At 28.6% G+C, this 21,070-nt stretch overlaps 1 protein-coding gene across 2 annotated transcripts in view; it reads left to right on the top strand.

Moving 5' to 3' along the window:
* The window catches only part of klg (klingon), a 762,719-nt gene that overhangs the window by 46,027 nt on the left and 695,622 nt on the right, over positions 1-21,070 (top strand). Inside the window, exon 1 of one of the 2 annotated variants that reach the window (XM_075290170.1) lies at positions 1,128-2,879. The exons of the other annotated variant lie outside the window; for it this stretch is intronic. The gene's annotated coding sequence lies outside the window, so the exon portion shown is untranslated. Of the gene's footprint in view, positions 1-1,127; positions 2,880-21,070 lie in introns of those variants that run through there. 2 annotated transcript variants of the gene reach the window in all.

The raw sequence follows: 21,070 nt of genomic DNA, 5'->3' as shown, positions 1-21,070 counted from the left end.
AAAGAAATAAAATTTTTACAAAATTTTGTATAGACGTAATTTTTTGACAAAATTTTCTACAGGAATAAAATTTTGACAAAGTTTTCTATGGAAATAAAATTTTGACAAAATTTTCTATAGAAATAAAATTTTGACAAAATTTTCTACAGAATTAAAATTTTAACAAAATTTTCTAGAGAAATAAATTTTTGACAAAATTTTCTATAGAAATAAAATGTTAACAAAATTTTCTATAAAAATAAAATTTTTACAAAATTTTCTATAGAAATAAAATTTTTAAAAAATTTTCTATAGAAATAAAATTTTTACAAAATTGTCTAAAGAAATAAAATTTTGACAAAATTTTCTATAGAACTAATTTTTTGACAAAATTTTCTACAGGAATAAAATTTTGATAAAGTTTTCTATAGAAATAAAATTTTGACAAATTTTTCGTTATATAAATAAAATTTTTAAAAAATTTTCTATAGAAATATAAGTTTGACAAAATTTTCTATAGAAATATAAGTTTTACAAAATTTTCTATAGAAATAAAATTTTGACAAAAATTTCTACCGAATTAAAATTTAAACAACATTTTCTATAGAAATAAAATTTTGAAAAATTTTTCTATAGAAATAATATTTTGACAAAATTTTCGCAAAATTTTCTATAGAAATAAAATTTTGACAAAATTTGAAAATAATTAGTTTAGCCGGAGTCGAGAAAAATTTTTACGACTCCGACTCCACAGCACTGATGGTTATATGATAAAATTATAACGAAACGGTATCCATAGTCGAAAATAATGAAAACACTTTGCAGTACATACTGGCAACTTATCCCTGAACCTATACTCGTATTTTTAGATATAGGCTTTGTAACCATTTGAAAATAATTTCAAATTCCTTAAATTGCTTTGAAAAAATAAAATTTCAAGAAAATTTAAATCAATTTCCTGTCATAGAGTTCATTTAAACCATTTACAATTTAGCAACTGGCACTTGGATACAAAGCACCCAAAAAGAAAACAACAATAAAATGGCCAACATGTCCACCTTCTGCAAAAGTGTCCTGTGCCAGAGTTAATAAATGTCCATTGCGATGTTCACAATCAAACGAGCGTTGACTCTTTTTTTTTATTTTCTTCTTAAAGACGGCCATACATGCCTTTAAACATTAGAACACTAAGGCAAGCAACTCTTCGCGAGATTTAATATTTGGTACAAATGTTTGTGAGAATAATTTAGACAATTGAGAAACAAAAAACATAGAGAGCAATTTCGCCTTGCCATAAAAGAAAATCGGGTTTCTTGTTAGAATGATAAGAAACCGCCAACTTGTTTGAACAATTCAAGATTTCAGGCTAACCGTTAAAGGATGAACCAATAAGAGTATGTTAAAGGAAGAGAAACATTTGACAACTTATGAGCGAAGAGCGAGAGAGAGAGGGAGTAGGGCGAATTCAAAACTCATACATTAGAGGGCGAATTGGTTAATATTCTATGTTGTGGTGTTGGATATTGTCCTGAGGCGAATTCACTCTCACTCTTTTTATGTTGCAAAGAGTATTCTATTGGTAAAGAGCATTAACCAGGACCTACCATTATCCTTATACAGCATATAAAAATGTTTATAGCAAAGCCACGACAAACGAAGCAAAATACCAAGCGTAGTAGAAGCAAACATCCGTCTGTTAGTACGATGACCAGTGAACACACACAAAAAAAAAAAAGAAAACCAAAGAAGAAGCATCAAGCAAATGGGTAAACATACGGCGAATCGTGTAAGCGAAACGATGTCATTCACTGAGTACGATTGAAAGCCAATAGAGCAAAAACGTTTAGTTGAAAGTAGACTTTTCGGCTAAGTTGACGTGTTTTCACAGAACGTGCGGACGCGTGTGTGTGAGGTGTCGCTTTCAAAAATACCCAGAAAAAGTAAAACCATCATAGGAAAAGATAAGCAAACGAAGCAAAAAAAAAAGAAGAAGAATAAAAACAAAAATTAAAAAAAAAAATATTTTAGAAAAAAATTGAGGTGAAAGAAAAATAACCCAAGGATATTAAAAAAAATATTTCTTTATTTTAACAATTTGTTCGTGAAAAATTTCGGCTTTTTGAGTGTGAATACGCGAGTGTTAAGAAATTTTTTATCGGGTCGTGCAAAAACAAAACAAACAAAAAATTGTGTGGCATACTTTTGGGCAAATGTTTAATAAGCATATAGTGAAGCATATATATATATGGAAACCATTGATTTAATACAGATTACAGATAATATTAAACAAAAAATATATTAAAAAAAAAAAAAAAAAGTTAATATTTAGAGGAAAAAAAAACAAAAATAAATGAAAAATACTTTAAGGTGTTCATAAAAGTGTTCAAAGTGGAAAATTCAATAATAATAAATTAAAATTTACGTTTGAAATTGTGTTTATTAGATTTGTTGTAATAAAAAAAGTGAATGAAATTCTTGAGAATCACAAAAACTTAGAGGCTCAAGTTTCCCTCCACAAACAAATTCCGGATTACTAAACAAAAGTGCTATTTACAAAAAGAAAAAAACTAGAACAAAACAAATGTAAGTGATAGCTAATAAAAATCCCACAAAAACAAAAATTGTTAGGAAAATTTGAAAAAAAAGTTTAGAGGCAAAAAAAAAATATTTTGCGCCTAAAAGACGACACCAAAATTGTGGCATCACTAAAGCATTAGCCCTAAGAAAGATTTTATTCAAATAGACGAAATTCTATATTCGTATATGATTCTCTATTACGAGGGGAAAACTTTTATATCCCAAAAAATCAACAAACAATCTAACAATTGCCTTTATCCTTGTGTAAGGTCCACAATTTAAGGATATCAAGTGTTCGAGTAAAGCAACATTATTTCCTTCAAGTAAGATTATGTTATATATTTTTTTTATGTTTCCTTAGAAATACTGGAATTTTCTTTTACAAGCCATATACAACCAAATCATATTCTTTTCTCTTTGCGCCCAAACCCAAATTATAAGAAATGTTGCCTCCCAAAAATTAAATGAAACCATTGAATGAATGTAAAAACATCGTAAAAAAAAATTATTTTATTTTTCCGGGTGTGTTTGTAGATCCAAACAGACACCACAAAGGAATGTAATGTAATTCATAGGAGATGTATTTGTCTTGGTAATTGTGTATGTAAGTGATTATTATCTTGGCTACTTCATCATCAATGTTCTCATGAATAGGTTGTACTTGGAGCTTCTCTGTAAGGTTTAACACCTTGTGTTTCAATTCCTCTTACACCTTTGTCCTTAGGGCAATAGAATAGAAATCTTTTTTGCACCCACAATAACCACAATTCTTGGCTAGAGACTCAAACTGTAAGTGAGTGAGTGAGTGATGTGTTCTATAGCATTGTGTCTGCGTTCGGGTATGTTTAACGGTGTGAATCTAGGTTCATTTACTCTTGTTTCCCTTGAAACTAGAATCCAAATATCCGTATATTTTTGTTTTGTGTTTCCATTTCCTTTTTCGTCGTACTTTCCTCTACACACATAAATGTAGATAGTCATAGTACTGGTAAGGCAACATTTTCATTTGATTGTTTACCTTGAGTTTTTGGCAAAACCATAAAATTTTAGCCAAAGTTTCTAGGTCAATTTATTTGTCTTTTTTTCGGGTTTTCATTTCTATCCATACCACAGACATCATTATTAGTATCATTTCTTTTAAAAATATCTTTATGCTAGAAATGTTATATAGTATATCTTGTATGATTACATTTCTTGTTTGTTTACTCTTTGTATATTTTTTCCATAATTACCCATAATTGTTTACACTTTCGTTTTTGGCACAGGCCCCTTTATCAAAAGAAATACGTGAAGGGATTTCACAGCATTCGTATACATTTCTATATGAATTTTTTCTTTAGGGGTTTTTTGCTATGTATATTTGTAGAATTTTTGTTCTGTATATCGTTATGTTTTAGGATCTTTGTAATAAATCAGTTATTCTAGGGAAGCCTTAAAATAGGCAACAAAAAATGAAAGCAATATTTCTTAGCTTCAGGAAAGTAATTTTTTTTTTAATAATTAGGCAACATAAAATTTTGTATGGCTAATTTGGAAAAATTTAAGTGTGATGTTGTATCGGGAAAAATTACAGAACAATAAACAGACGCTTCTCGAATAGATATATCTATGAAAATTCAAATATCGCACCAATGCCGATATATGCAATGGATATGATGAAGAAATATGTAAATAGATTGGAACTGCATAATAATATATTAATCAAAACGGTTATGGAAGTTATAAGGGGAATGCATAGGGGATAACAAACTTTCCCTAGAATACATATATGATTCGAATTTGCAAAATAATTTTTGGTAGTTACGCTAGACATGGACTGGGTTCTAAATCAGTGCATTCTGCATTGATATTGAACTGGGTCCATAACTAGCATCGCTTAGTAATTTAAGAACTAGTTCTAAGAATAACATATTTGAGGCATGCTCTCATAATATGGAAGTGTCGGGAGCAAAAACGAAAGCACATATGATAATAACACTGTGAACATTTAACAATTAAACCTGATGTTGTATAATACTCTATGTATAATTAAATTCTTAATATAGTCTTAAAAATTTCCTGTTAACCTTTGATTGTACCATTTACGTAAAAAAAAGACTCAATAAATAAATAAATAAATAACAATTGGAAAAAAATGTTGCCTACTTTTGGGGTGTTTTTAGTTTTAGATCATTTTTCAATGTATTAATGATTCAAAATCCACTGAAATAAATCACAAAGAGGAAGTTAAATCAGCTACAATACCTGAGCATAGAAAAATACCCAATGTGATTTATTATGATTTAGCAGATTCATTGCATAAAAGTATGATTCATTGCAAAATGTCATCTTTGTAGTCAACGCTAACGATGAGAATTTCTTAAAATTGGCGCAAAAAGCATTTTTTTAATAATCAGGCAACATAAAATGTTCTGTGGATAATTTAAGAAAATTGTACTGTGATATTGTTTTCGTTTAAAAACTTGAGCCTACTTTTAGGGTCCCAGCAAAAAAAAAAAGCGTCGCCAGAAAAAATAATGAAAATGTTCTTTTTGGATCCGGAAGAGGTGCAAAATTGACGCAGAAGCGATGAATTTAACATGGGCTTGTCATAGGACGGAACTCCTCCATTTCAATAGCCGGTACACTGAATTTGCATCACTTCTTTAGGTGTGATCCGAATTCAATGTTTTGGATGTAAATTAAATAATTCTGTGATATTTTGTCAAATAAATAATTTTTATAATTTTTAATGGATTCTAACGCTTGTCTGAAACGTTTGACCTCAAATATTTTCAGAAATTCACAATTTTTTCAGATTCGATTTAGCATTTTTTCGACAAAATTTAAATAATTATTACCATTTTATGAATTCTTAAACTGTTTTTAACCAATTTGAAACAAAAAAAGTTAAAATTACCCATTGAATGTATAAAAACCAAGTTATAAAAAATTCAATTAAAAGAACTTCCTGGGTAGCTAAAATAAAGAACATCATTGGGAGTACATCTTCTGGAAGTGCTTTTAAAGTTGTGCCTTTGGAAGAACTTCCAATTTTTTTTTGCTGGGATTTAGCAGATTCATTGCTAAAAGTTATGATTCATTACAAAATCTTTGTAGTCAGCGCTAACGATGAGAATTTCTTAAAATTGCCGCAAAAAGCATTTTTTTTTTCAATAATTAGGCAACATAAAATGTTCTGTGGATAATTTAAAAAAATTGTACTGTGATGTTGTTTTCGTTTAAAAACTTGAGCCTACTTTTAGGGTCCCAGCACAAAAAGCGTCGCCAGAAAAAGTAATGAAAATGTTCTTTTTGGATCCGGAAGTGGATCCAAACACCTTCTTTAGGTGTGATCCGAATTTAATGTTTTGAATGTAAATTAAATAATTCTGTGATATTTTGTCAAATAAATAATTTTTATAATTTTGTTTAATTTTTAATAGACCGCTTGTGGGAAACGTTTGACCTCAAATATTTAAAAAAAATCACCATTTTTCAGATTGGATTAAGCCTTTTTGTCGACAAAATTTAAATGATTTGTACCATTTTATGAATTCTTGCTCTGTTTTTAACCTATTTGAAACAAAAAAAAGTTAAAATTATCCATTAAAAATATGAAAAAAGCATGTTATAAAAAATTGAATGAAAAGAACTTCCTGGTAGTTAAAATAACGTGCATATTCTGGAAGTGCTTTTAAAGTAGTGCCTTTGGAAGAACTTCCAAATTTTTTTGCTTGGTTTCTATATGAGTTTTTTTTTTTTTCTTTAGAGTTTTTTTGCTAGGATCTTTGTAATAAATCAGTTATTCTAGGCAACAAAAATTAAAGAAAATTTTCTTAGCTTCAGGAAACCATTTTTTTATAATTAGGCAACATAAAATTTTTTATGACTAATTTGGAAAATATTGTGATGTTGTTAGTCTCAAAAACTGTAGCCTACTTTTAGGTTGTCTTTGGTGTTAGACCCTTTTGCAATGTATTAATGATCTAAAGCCTACTGAAATAAACTACAAAAAGGAACTTAAATAAGCTATAAAACCTGAGCATAGAAAATTAACAACACAAGCTTATCTCATGTTGCATTGAAAAATTTTAATTTTTTTAAGAAGTGGAACAAAAAGTGTCATTCACAATAAAATGTGGCGCACTAATTTTAAAATAGGTGTCACAAAAAGTGCAAAACTTTTTATGAAAAAATGCAAACAAAGTGTATTTATATCATTAAAAAAAAAACAATTGTCGTGACACCTTCATTTTCCTTTAAATACAAATTCGAATTTTGCTAAGCATAAAAGACACATTTCTCTGATGTAAAATTTATTCCTTGCACAAAAGTCGACAGACTTTTCAAGGTGTTTTATTCTTATTCGACTTAAAAAATGGGTATTTTAACACGAAAGAAAATGTTGGTAGACTAGGTTAGGTGACAGCCCGATACTTCAGGCTCACTTAGACTATTCAGTCCATTGTAATACCACAGTGGTGAACTTCTCTCTTATCACTGAGTTCTGCCCGATTCTATGTTAGGCTCAATGACAAAGGACCTCCTTTTTATAGCCGAGTCCGAACGGCGTTCAACATTGCAGTGAAACCACTTAGAGAAACTTTGAAACCCTCAGAAATGTCACCAGCATTACTGAGGTGGGACAAACCACCGCTGAAAATTTTTTTGCGGTTCGGTCGAAGCAGGAATCGAACCCACGACGTTGTGTTTGCAAGGCGGGCATGCTAACCATAGCACCACGGTGGCTCCCTAAAAAAGGGAGTACGTCCGTCCTATGACAAGCCCATGTAAAATTCATTGGATATGATCCAAGTTTGCTCTACTTCCGGATCACAGATTGGGGATCCAAACTACTTGTTTGGAAGCTCTTGTTTTGCTGGGTTGTCATATGACATTTTAGGGAATTTTATTCGATTAATATTCAAGGTTAATTGTTACAACTCAAAATGAAATATATTGCATACCCCAGCAAAAAAATTTGGAAGTTCTTCTAAAGGCACAACTTTAAAAGCACTTCCAAAAGATGTATTCCCACAGATTTTCTTTATTTTAACTACACAGGAAGTTCTTTTAATGCAATTATTTTTAACTCGCTTCCCAGCAAAAAAATTTGGAAGTTCTTCCAAAGGCACAACTTTAAAAGCACTTCCAGAAGATGCACTCCCAATGATGTTCTTTATTTTAACTACCCAGGAAGTTCTTTTAATTACATTTTTTATAACTTGGTTTTTTCATACTTTTAATGGATAATTTTATTTTTTTGTTTCCAATAGGTTTAAAACAGAATAAGAATTCATAAAATGGTACAAATCATTTAAATTTTGTCGAAAAAAATGCTAAATCCAATCTGAAAAAATTGTGAATTTTTGAAAATATTTGAGGTCAAACGTTTCCGACAAGCGTTAGAATCCATTAAAATTTATAAAAAAACTTATAAAAATTATTTATTTAACAAAATCTCACAGAATTTGCATCCAAAACATTGAATTCGGATCACACCTAAAGAAGTGATGTAAATTCAGTGCAACGGCTGTTGAAATAGAGGACTTCCATCCTATGACAAGCCCATGTTAAATTCATCGCTTCTGCGCCAATTTTGCACCACTTCCGGATCCAAAGAGAAAATTTTCATTACTTTTTTGACGACGCTTTTTTGCTTGGGGTTTTTCTTATTTTTAATGCGTAAATTTAATTTTTTTATTTAAAAAAGGTTAAAAATTGAATGAAATTTTGTCGAAAAAAATTCTAAATCCATTCAAGAAATATTGCGAATTTTTCAAAATATTTTAATTCAAACGTTTTAGCAAAGCGTAAGAATGTATTAAAAATCATACAAAAATTATAAAAATTATTTATTTAGCAAAATATCGCAAATTTTTTGAATTCACATCCAAAACAATGAATTCGGGTCACACCTTAAGAAGTGATACAAATTCAGTGCAACGGCTGTTGAAATGATGGACATCCGTCCTATGACAAGCCCATGTTAAATTCATCGCTTCTCCGCCAATTTTGCACTACTTCCGGATCCAAAGAGAAAATTTTCATTACTTTTTTGACGACGCTTTTTTGCTGGGAGGTTAATTGTTACAAATCAAAATGGAATATAGTGCATACCCCAGCAAAAAAAATTGGAAATTCTTCCAAAGGCACAACTTTAAAAGCACAGGAGGTTCTTTTAATTCAATTATTTTTAACTCGTTTTTTCTTATTTTTAATGCGTAAATTTAATTATTTTTTACTTAAAAAAGATTAAAAATTTAATGAAATTTTGTCGAAAAAAAAAATTCTAAATCCATTCCAAAAATATTGCGAATTTTTCAAAATATTTTAATTCAAACGTTTTAGCAAAGCGTAAGAATGTATTAAAAATCATAAAAAAAAATTATAAAAATTATTTATTTACCAAAATATCGCATTTTTTTTAATTCACATCCAAAACAATGAATTCGGATCACACCTTAAGAAGTGATGCATATTCAGTGCAACGGCTGTTGAAATGGTGGACATCCCTCCTATGACAAGCCCATGTTAAATTACTCGCTTCTCCGCCAATTTTCCACTACTTCCGGGTCCAAAAAGAACATTTTCACTACTTTTTTGGAGACGGTTTTTTGCTGGGATGACAAACCCATGTTAAATTCATTGCTTCTGCGCCAATTTTCCACTACTTCCTGGTCCAAAAAAAAAAAACATTTTCACTACTTTTTTGGAGACGGTTTTTTGCTAGGTACATTACGCTGTTTCTTTAAATGTATAATTTTTTTAGCGTAAAATATATTTATCTTAAGTAAATCGAAATAATATAGATGAGAATTTTTTTTCTGTGTCTTTTAAAAAACTGGGAAAAATACACTAGTTTACAAAATACAATTTAAAGGTGACTTTTCTTATGTATTTTGATCTGCTGAATTTGAAAATGAAGGTTAAACTTTTTTTAATGGAACAATGTACATTTTCAGTGTAAACAGGTGTTATTAAAAAATATTTTTAGATTGTTTTTCTATATAGCTTATCAGCTAGTATTTGTACCATTTTGGAGAACAATTTGTCATTGCTTTAAATGCACTGTTGTGCCACTTCATGTTATTTTTATTTAATTGTTTTGCATACTTTCTGCACCAATTTTTTTAAAAAATTTCCCCTCCACCATTGCCATTATAGGCATGATCCGTAATTTAGTTATAATGTTTGCATATTTGCAAATACCTTCTTGCTACAAAATTTAATGCTTTTAAAAATATACGTGTCCGCCTAAAAATATGCAAATATTTTATTGAACAATTTTCCAAAATGTAAATTTTATTCATTATTATAAACAATATTAACTTACTAAATATCTACATACATGGTATATTGGAATGAAAAATTAAAAAGAAATCCTGATTATGTACCTCATGTTGAGAGCATGATTTGACCTCCAAATTTTCCCTATCCCATACTTTTTTTGTGATATTCTTTAGTATTTAAAGAACATTAAAAATATTTAATGTTCGATTTAAATACAGTAAAAATCATATTCCTCACCTCAAATCGTCCCTTTCGATCGTCAATGGGATTATGAAATCCTGATAAAATATTTAAAAAACAAATATCATTCATTAAAATCATTAAAGTACGAGTATTGAGAAAACAAATAAATCATCTTTATTGGATTCCAAGAAATATTTGGCAATCCCTTGTGGCTAAAGGTGTATTGCTGTCAATGATATTTCATGCTTAACAAATAAAAAAATTTCTGAGAATTAATTTGCTGGAATTTCTTTTTATTTTTTTTGTTTTTTGTATAAGTGGATTTTATATAAATCTTTCCATAAAATTCCCCAAAAAAAAAAAAAACGAAAGACGACTGTTTAAAAAAGGGTAGGTAGGTTTTATACAATTAAAAAAGTAATTACCATTTAAAACTTGAAAGGTTGGGTAAATAATCTCATAAGCAAATAACACAAAAAAAAAGAATGAGAAGTACTAAGATTAATGTATTTTCCCATTTTTTTTTATTGCGAGATGAGATTTTTTTACAATTGGTTTTTAATTTACATCAATAAAGAAAAAATAATGACCTTGTTAATAAGAAATGTTGAAAATTTGAATACATTACACCTTCACGTTTGAAAAATAAGGTGCAGTCCACTTCAATTTCATATGAATTCAGCTTTTAAGAATTTCCAAAAAAAAAAAAAACAAAAATCATTGACTTTAAAAATTTGATATTTATAGCATATTTTTAGGATGACTACAAGAAATAAGATACTAAGAACAAGTATATACGGCCGTAAGTTCGGCCAGGCCGAAGCTTATGTACCCTCCACCATGGATTGCGTAGAAACTTCTACTGAAGTCGATGGCAAGGTATCTTAAAACTTCCTAATACCGTAATATATACCAAAGAGTCCATACGTGGTATACATTAAACTAGAAAAGGCCGATTAAATACGTGTATAATTAAGTTTAAAGTTTCTATAGAAATAAAATTTTGACAAAATAAATTTTTACAACATTTTCTATAGAAGTAAAATTTGGAAAAAAATTCTATAGAAATAAATTTTCTATAGAAATAAAATTTTGATACAATTTTCTATAGAAATAAAATTTTGGCAAAATTTTCTACACAAATAAAATTTTGACAACATTTTCTATAGAAGTAAAATTTTGACAACATTTTCTGTAGAAGTAAAATTTTGACAACATTTTCTATAGAAGTAAAATTTTGACAAAATTTTCTATAGAAATAAAATTTTGACAAAATTTTCTATAGAAATAAAATTTTGACAAAATTTTGACGGTCCATAATTATTATAATTTTGACAACATTTTCTATAGAAGTAAAATTTTGACAACATTTTCTATAGAAGTAAAAATTTGACAACATTTTCTATAGAAGTAAAATTTTGACAAAATTTTCTATAGAAATAAAATTTTGACAAAATTTTCTATAGAAATAAAATTTTGACAAAATTTCTATAGAAATAAAATTTTGACAAAATTTTCTATAGAAATAACATTTTGACAATGTTTTCTATAAAAATAAAATTTTGGTAGATTATTTTGGACTCGAGTGCCAACTATGATTATGAATCGATATGGACCAATTTTTGTGTGATTGGGGTCGGCTATATATAACTATAGACCGATATGGGTCAATTTTGGCATGGTTATTAGCGGCCTAATACTAACACCACGTTGTAAATTTCAACCGGATCGGATGAATTTTGCTCCTCCAAGAGGCTCCGGAGATCAAATCTGGGGAACGGTTTATATGGGGGCTATATATAATTATGGACCGATATCGACCAATTCGTGCGTGTTTGTTAGAGACCACATTCTAACACCATGTTCCAAATTTCAGCCGGATCGGATGAATTTTGCTCCTCCAAGAGGCTCCGGAGGACAAATCTGGGGATCAATTTATATGGGGGCTATATACAGTTATGGACCGATATGGACCAATTCTTGCATGGTTGATAGAGACCATATACTAACACCACGTACCAAATTTCAATCGGTTCGGATGAATTTTGTTCCTCTAAGAGGCTCCGGAGGTCAAATCTGGGGATCGGCTTATATGGGGGCTATATATAATTATGGACCGATATCGACCAATTTTTGCATGGGTGTTTGAGGCCATATATTAACATCACGTACCAAATTTCAACTGAATCAGATGAATTCTGGTCTTCCAAGAGGCTCCGGAGGTCAAATCTGGTGATCGGTTTATATGGGGGCTATATATAATTATGGACCGATGTGGAACAATTTTTGCATGGTTGTTAGAGACCATATACTAACACTATGTACCAAATTTCAGCCGGATCGGATGAAATTTGCTTCTCTTAGAGGCCTCGCAAGCCAAATCGGGGAATTGGTTTATATGGGGGCTATATATAATTATGGACCGATATGGACCAATTTGTGCATGGTTGTTGGAGACCATATACTAACACCATGTACCAAATTTCAGCTGGATCGAATGAAATTTGCTTCTCTTAGAGACCTCGCAAGCCAAATTTGGGGGTCCGTTTATATGGTGGCTATACGTAAAAGTGGACCGATATGGCCCATTTGCAATACCATCCGACCTACATCAATAACAACTACTTGTGCCAAGTTTCAAGTCGATAGCTTGTTTCGTTCGGAAGTTAGCGAGATTTCAACAGACGGACGGACGGACATGCTCAGATCGACTCAGAATTTCACCACGACACAGAATATATATACTTTATGGGGTCTTAGATCAATATTTCGATGTGTTACAAACGGAATGACAAAGTTAATATACCCCCCATCGTATGGTGGAGGGTATATAAATCATGGACTTTAAAAATTAAATATTTATAGCATATTTTTAGGATGACTACAAGAAATAAGATAATTAGAAAGAGACTAATTTTTTTAGCATGATAAACATTACAAAGGATGGAGTTTTAGTTTAAAATATTTGGTACACAGAAAAAAAAAATCACGAAATATTTTCCAATTAAAATCTTAATTGAAATTTAAAAAATATTCAATTAAAAATTTAATTGAATCAACAAATTTTTTAATTGAAATAAAAATCAATGACACAAATTAATAGTATCAATAAATTTTTTAATTGGATAAATTAATTGTTATTTGACTGCCAATTAATTTTTTAATTGAAACTATAATTTCTGTGATTGAAGACATTTCAATTAAAAAATTAATTGAATCAATTAATTTCGTGATTGATTCAGATATTTTTTTTTTTTTGTATGTAAATAATAAATCACACTGAATTTCACCCAGACATTTCTCTTTATATAGGCTGTTTATTGAGATCTTGTTTTTACTGTTAAAAAACCCATTTAGATTATCTACTGAATCACCTCTGCGACTTTTGTAAATAAAATAGTGGGGATGTCATTGTATTACGAAGATTTCGTGAGTTTTTGTGTTTGTTCTTAAAAAAACATTCAACATAATAGCCTTCAGATATAATTCTTCAAGGATGTCATAATAAAAAAAAAAAAAAAAAAAAAAAAAAAAACTTTCTATACTTCATACTTTTAACCCTATTCCACTACAATATCTATCCAAGTCCTACCCACATTCTAATATAATATCCATACTTGTTTCCTATTAATTTCATAGACTTTTCTTCTAATAGCGTTGTTTTGGTTTTAATTAATTTTATTAAAATTCTATTTTAATTAAAATACCATTGACCTAAGTTAAATAGAACTTGAAACAATCTCAAACATACTACAACCATACTACCGAAAAGTTAGATTTGCAACGATTTTGCTATAAATGAATTTATGTGTATGTGTTTGTGCGCGCTCAGAGTAAACCATTAAGTAGACCGCGTTTTAAGATGAAAATAGTTTTTCTGTGGCCAAGAATAAAAAAATTAGGTCAGTTTGCTTGTGTACAAAACACAAGCCATCGTGCCGCATTGCAATAAGTTTCTTTGTCAAGGGAAATTAGTGGCATAGCCACAGGCGAATGGTAATTACTAAAAGTGAAAGTATACTTTTAGGAGAGAATGAAAAAAAAACTACCTAAAATCCATTCCAATGGAATGACATTGAAGAATGGTGTAAATAAGAAAAGAGACATTGAAATAAAATTTTACTATAATAAAACCACAAATTTGCTATTTTTCAGAAGTGACCAGAAATGTCTCAAGGAGAATATTAAAGCAAAAATGAACATGTAATCGTTTTTTTTTTTAAGCAAATTGAAATTTTGTGAATTAATTAAATTTCCTAGCATTAAATTTTATTGATATTCGTGAGCACCAAGTAGACGATAAAATATTTCTAAATATTAAATAAGAAACTCACTACCGATTTTTTGACACATATGTAATAATAAATAAATTAAATAAAACTATAGTTTTATAAACTCTTACAAAATTACAATAATAAATTAATGATTTTTTCAAGCTCGAGGTCTTTTTTTGAATATTGTGGATGACAGTCTGTAGTACAAGTTTCTATGCAGTCCGTGGTGGAGCGTACATAAGATTCGGCCTGGCCGAACTTACGGTCGTATATACTTGTTTCTTTTTCTTCAGTTTTTATGACTTTTTTAGTCCATTTTATTGTTTTGCTCGACTAGAAAATCCTCCACCCAGTACTTTTCTAAAAATACAAAATAATAAGTATTGCCTAGCTTTAGGCTTAATTTTAAACATAAACTATAAATTTAAGGAAACTTAAAATTCTTTGAAAATTCTGCCGATGACAGTTATTTATAAAATACAATTTGCATTTTAATAAGTTAAGAGACACCTCTGGGAAATAAAAAAATAGTTTCGCATGTAAAGAAAAACTAAACACCTCAATGTATGCTGCACTATTTTTATAAATCTACAAAATTTTAAAGAAAATGCCGATGTTGTTCTTGTTAAAATTTTTTTGCATCATTTACAAAAAAAAAGACACAAAAAATATAATTAAAAAAAAATAAAATATCTTTTTTTTTACTTCTATAATTTTATTGTTTTGTGCAACTAGCAAATCCAGTAAATTTCTAAAAATAGAATATAATGCCTAGCCTAGCCTAGCTTTAGGCTTAATTTTAAACAAAAACTATAAATTTAAGGGAAATTGAAAATTTTTGAAAATTCTGCCAATGACAGCTATTTATAGAATATAATTTACATTATAATAACTTACAAAACACCTCTGGGATATGAAAAAAAATAGCTTCACATGTTCATTTTAAATTTAATCATTTTAAAATTTATCTGCAAGAAATATTTAAATTAAAAATTAAAAAGGTACGTTACCATCTCAAAGTAAATATGTAGAGAAAACTAAACACCTAAATGTATGCAAAACTATTTTTATATATCTACAAAATTTGGAGAAAATGACGATGTTGTTCTTGTTAACATTTCTTTGCATCATTTACAAAAAAAGACTCAAAAAATATAATTACGAAAAAATATTAAATAAATTTTTTTTACTTCAATAATTTTATTGTTTTGTGCAACTAACAAATCCAGTAATTTTCTAAAAATAGAATATAATGTTCATTGCCTAGCTTTAGGCTTAATTTTAAACAAAGATTATAAATTTAAGGGAAATTGAAAATTTTTGAAAATTCTGCCAATGACAGCTATTTATAGAATATAATTTACATTATAATAACTTACAAAACATCTCTGGGATATGAAAAAAATAGCTTCACATGTTAATTTTACATTTAATAATTTTAAAAATTTATCTACAAGGAAATATTTAAATTAAAAATTAAAAAGGTACGTTACTATCTCAAAGTAAATATGTAGAGAAAACCTAAACACCTAAATGTATGCAGCACTATTTTTGTATATCTCAAAAAAAAAATAGCAGATAATGCCGATGTTGTTCTTGTTAACATTTGATTGTAGCATTTACAAAAAAGACTCAAAAATATAATTACGAAAAAAAAATTAAATAAAATTTTTTGTTTCTTCTATCATATCTGGCCCACAAAGCAATAAGCTTTGTGTAACTAACAAATCTAGTAATTTTCTAAAAATAGAATATAATGTTCATTGCCTAGCTTTAGGCTTAATTTTAAACAAAAACTATAAATTTAAGGGAAATTGAAAATTTTTGAAAATTCTGCCAATGACAGATATTTATAAAATACAATTTGTATCATAATTATTTACGAAACACCTCTGGGATATGAAAAAAAAATAGCTTCACATGTTAATTTTACTTTGAATCATTTTAAAAATTTATCTACAAGGAAATATTTAAATTAACAATTAAAAAGGTACGTTACTATCTCAAAGTAAATATGTAGAGAAAACTTAAACACCTAAATGTATGCAGCACTATTTTTATATATCTACAAAATTTGGAAAAATGCCGATGTTGTTCTTGTTAACATTTGTTTGCATCATTTACAAAAAATGACAAGAAATATAATTACGAAAAAATATTAAAAAAAAATTTTGTTTCTTCTATCATACCTGGTCCATTTTATTATTTTGTGCAACAAGGTTAAGTTAGGTTAGGTTAGGTGGCAGCCCGATGTATCAGGCTCACTTAGACTATTCAGTCCATTGTGATACCACATTTGTGAACTTCTCTCTTATCACTGAGTGCTGCCCGATTCCATGCTTAGCTCAATGACAAGGGACCTCCTTTTTATAGCAGAGTCCGAACGGCGTCCAACATTGCAGTGAAACCACTTAGAGAAGCTTTGAAACGCTCAGAAATGTCACCAGCATTATTGAGGTGGGATAATCCACCGCTGAAAAACTGTGTGGTGTTTGGTCGAAGCAGGAATCGAATCCTCGACCTTGTGTATGCAAGGCGGGCATGCTAAACATTGCACCACGGTGGCTCCCACAACAAACAAATCCAGTAATTTTCTTTAACAAACATGGAAAACTTGGTCCACATCGGTCCATAATTATATATAGCCCCCATATAATCTGATCCCCAGATTTGGGCTTGCGGAGCCTCTTAGAGAAGCAAAATTCATCCGATCCGGTTGGAATTTGGAACATGGTGTTAGTACATGACCGCTAATAACCATGCCAAAATTGGTCCATATCGGTCTATAGTTGTATATAGCCGATCCCCAATCACACAAAAATTGTCCATGTTGGTTCATAATCATGGTTGCCACTCGAGCCAAAAATAATCTACCAAAATTTTATTTCTATAGAAAATTTTGTCAAAATTTAATTTCTATAGAAAATTTTGTCAAAATTTTATTTCTATTAAAAATTTTGTCAAAATTTTATTTCTATAGAAAATTTAGTCAAAATTTTATTTCTATAGAAAATTTTGTCAAAATTTTATTTCTATAGAAAACGTTGTCCAAATTTCACTTCTATAGAAAACGTTGTAAAAATTTTATTTTGTCAAAATTTTATTTCTATAGAAATTTTTGTTATAATTTTTTTTTTTTTTTTTATATAAAAAAAGTTGTCAAACTTAAAAATTTGGTACGTGGTGTTAGTACATGGCCGCTAATAACCATGCCAAAATTGGTCCACATCGGTCTATAGTTGTATATAGCCGATCCCCAATCACACAAAAATTGTCCATATCGGTTCATAATCATGGTTGCTACTCGAGCCAAAAATAATCTACCAAAATTTTATTTCTATAGAAAATTTGGTCAAAATTTTATTTCTATAGAAAATTTTGTCAAAATTTAATTTCTATAGAAAATTTAGTCAAAATTTTATTTCTATAGAAAATTTAGTCAAAATATATATTTCTATAGAAAATTTTGTCAAAATTTTATTTCTATAGAAAATGTTGTCCAAATTTCACTTCTATAGAAAATGTTGTAAAAATTTTATTTTGTCTAAATTTTATTTCTATAGAAATTTTTGTTATATTTTTTTTTTTATATAATAAATATTGTCAAACTTAAAAATTTGGTACGTGGTGTTAGTACATGGCCGCTAATAACCATGCCAAAATTGGTCCATATCGGTCTATAGTTGTATATAGCCGATCCCCAATCACACAAAAATTGTCCATATCGGTTCATAATCATGGTTGCTACTCGAGCCAAAAATAATCTACCAAAATTTTATTTCTATAGAAAATTTGGTCAAAATTTTATTTCTATAGAAAATTTTGTCAAAATTTTATTTCTATAGAAAATTCTGTAAAAATTTTATTTCTATAGAAAATTTTGTCAAAATTTTGTCAAAATTTTATTTCTATAGAAAATTTTGTCAAAATTTTATTTCTATAGAAAATGTTGTCCAAATTTCACTTCTATAGAAAATGTTGTAAAATTTTATTTTGTCAAAATTTTATTTCTATAGAAATTTTTGTTATAATTTTTTTTTTATATAAAAAATGTTGTCAAACTTAAAAATTTGGTACGTGGTGTTAATACATGGCCGCTAATAACCATGCCAAAATTGGTCCATATCGGTCTATAGTTGTATATAGCCGATCCCCAATCACACAAAAATTGTCCATATCGGTTCATAATCATGGTTGCCACTCGAGCCAAAAATAATCTACCAAAATTTTATTTCTATAGAAAATTTTGTCAAAATTTTATTTCTATAGAAAATTTTGTCAAAATTTAATTTCTATAGAAAATTTTGTCAAAATTTTATTTCTATAGAAAATTCTGTAAAAATTTTATTTCTATAGAAAATGTCCAAATTTCACTTCTATAGAAAATGTTGTAAAAATTTTATTTTGTCAAAATTTTATTTCTATAAAAAATTTTGTCAAACTTAATTATATACGTATTTAATTTTAGTTTAATATATACCATGGACTACCTTGCAATTTATAAGACGGTGTTAGGAGGTTTTAATATACCTTGTCATCGGCAAGTGTTACCGCAACCCCTGTAATTCGATTGTGGATGACAGTTTTGAGTAGAAGTTTCTACACAATCCATGGTGGAGGGTACATAAGCTTCTGCAAGGCCGAACTTATGGCCGTATATACTTGTTATATTTAAAAAAGAAATATAAAAAATTTAAAAAACAAAATTGCAGCACAAATGGCACAACTTTCAAATTTTCGAAATTCGAAAATGGCAATTATACTTTCTTGGACATCTGATGTTGCTGAAAAAATGCTTTTAAATTTTGTTAAGAAGAATTTCGGGCCTATGGAAAGTTAACAAATTTTCCAAATTAGAAAAAGCTATCGCCATTGATTGAAATATGTCAATAAGTTCGAATGAAAATCTTCATCCTGAACAAACAGATGCACGGGTTTCCACCGGTATTTGTTCATCAATCTCTTTTCCATTCACATCGATATTGTATGTCGGTAAAATAGAAGTGTGAGAATACAAATTGAATATTTAAGAAAATAAATTCCAAAAATTTAATAAATCACATTTTACTGCCAAACACATTTTCGAGTTGTTGCATTAAAAAAACCTACGCCAAATAATAGGATAAAAATATTTTATTTGCTTGTGATATCAAAGACAAATTAAATAGTAAAAGCCCTTGGTTGTAGGGCAAAATAGAATTCTTTGAATAGTCTGTCAATGGCAGCTATTTATACCGCACTTATCCCATTGGAAATTAATACCTAAGCTTTAGGACTCTAGGATATTTACATAATTAAAAAAAAAAAATTAAAACTATATTTTTATATATAACTGTCTGGGAATGTACATAGTAAAAAAATTATGCTTTTGGAATTGGAAGTATTTACAAAAAAAATAAAAATGTTTTTTTTTTCTTCTTAAGCCTAATACGAATTTACATACAGATAAAGAAAAAAATTTTTGCAAGCCCCTAAATGTATGCATCATAAATCTTCTTTATAAATGCAGATTAAATGAAAAAAGTAAGAATGAACTACTGTATGGTTAAAATGGTCATGATTTGGCGCCAATGATTTTCTTCTTTACTTTTAGTTCATTTTTTCTTCTATGAGATGATATAATTTCGTGAACTGCAGTTAAAAAGTACAACAGGGCATTCAAATTTCCTGGTTTCAAGAACGCTTTGTGGAAATCTCAAAATGTGGAGTAAAATTTAGTTCAATTTTCGTGCGTGGTAGTTCATTCTTCCTATAAAACAGTTCACTTTTTTCGGTGCATATGTTTAGGCATAACATTATTATTATAATTATTTTTTTTTTTTCATAAAAAAATATGAACACCTATAACTAGGCACGTTTACGAAAAATTTCCATAACCCACAACAATTCCTCAGAACTCATCAAAACTGTTTATTTGACAGCTATTCTGATATGAATGAAAAAGTCTATTTCATTTTTCATGGAATGACAGAATTCATACTGGTTCACAAGAAATCAAACCTTGGTCTTTTTCATTGTAGCATTACAATTATTACGAAACCTTCTATGAAAAACCTCAACAATATAGTCTAGACAAAATATCTCAATTAAATATTTATTTCATATATTATTTCATATATTCTCAAAAAAAAAAACAAGTCACTTGAATGTCTACAGTTTTACTTTACTTTAGGTTAATGACATAACAGTTAAATGATTTTAACAATAGAAACAATGGAACTATTGTTTAAAAGCATCAAAATAAAAGTCTGTTTTTTTGTTGTTGTCCTAATGCTATATACTCATACTCATGGAAAAACAAAATATTTATAAAACGTGGCACCTATTAATATGCCATCCTTAAATTGAATTTGCCGTAGGAGATTTTCAACAATGAATTTTTGTAGGTCACTTTAGCATATTTTTTTAATGAAAACTAAGGAATGTCAAAATCAATACCAAGAGAAAAAAAATAAATAGAACAAAAGCATATGGCACCTCGCATATAGAGAAAAAGTAAATATTTTATTTATGCATTAAAAAGTTTCTCCCACATACAAAATATTTTTGTTTTCGAAAAACTAAATCCCAATTTTCAACTGTCAACAGATTATCACCAAACTATATAATTACTTTCAGAGTTTCATCAAATTTTATTTTAATTTCACTTATGCCACAAAATATGCCCCAGTTTTTGTCATTAAAGTTTACTTTAAATTACCCCAACTAGTTTCAAACAAACCATGTTAAAATGAAACTTTGTTAAACGTTCCATAATTAGCCAACGCTTGATATTATATAAA

This window comes from Haematobia irritans, chromosome 1, assembly GCF_050003625.1.
Source record: "Haematobia irritans isolate KBUSLIRL chromosome 1, ASM5000362v1, whole genome shotgun sequence".
Taxonomy (NCBI): Eukaryota; Metazoa; Arthropoda; class Insecta; order Diptera; family Muscidae; genus Haematobia; species Haematobia irritans.
Note: the sequence above shows the minus strand (reverse complement) of the source record. Positions and strands in the feature narration are given on the sequence as shown.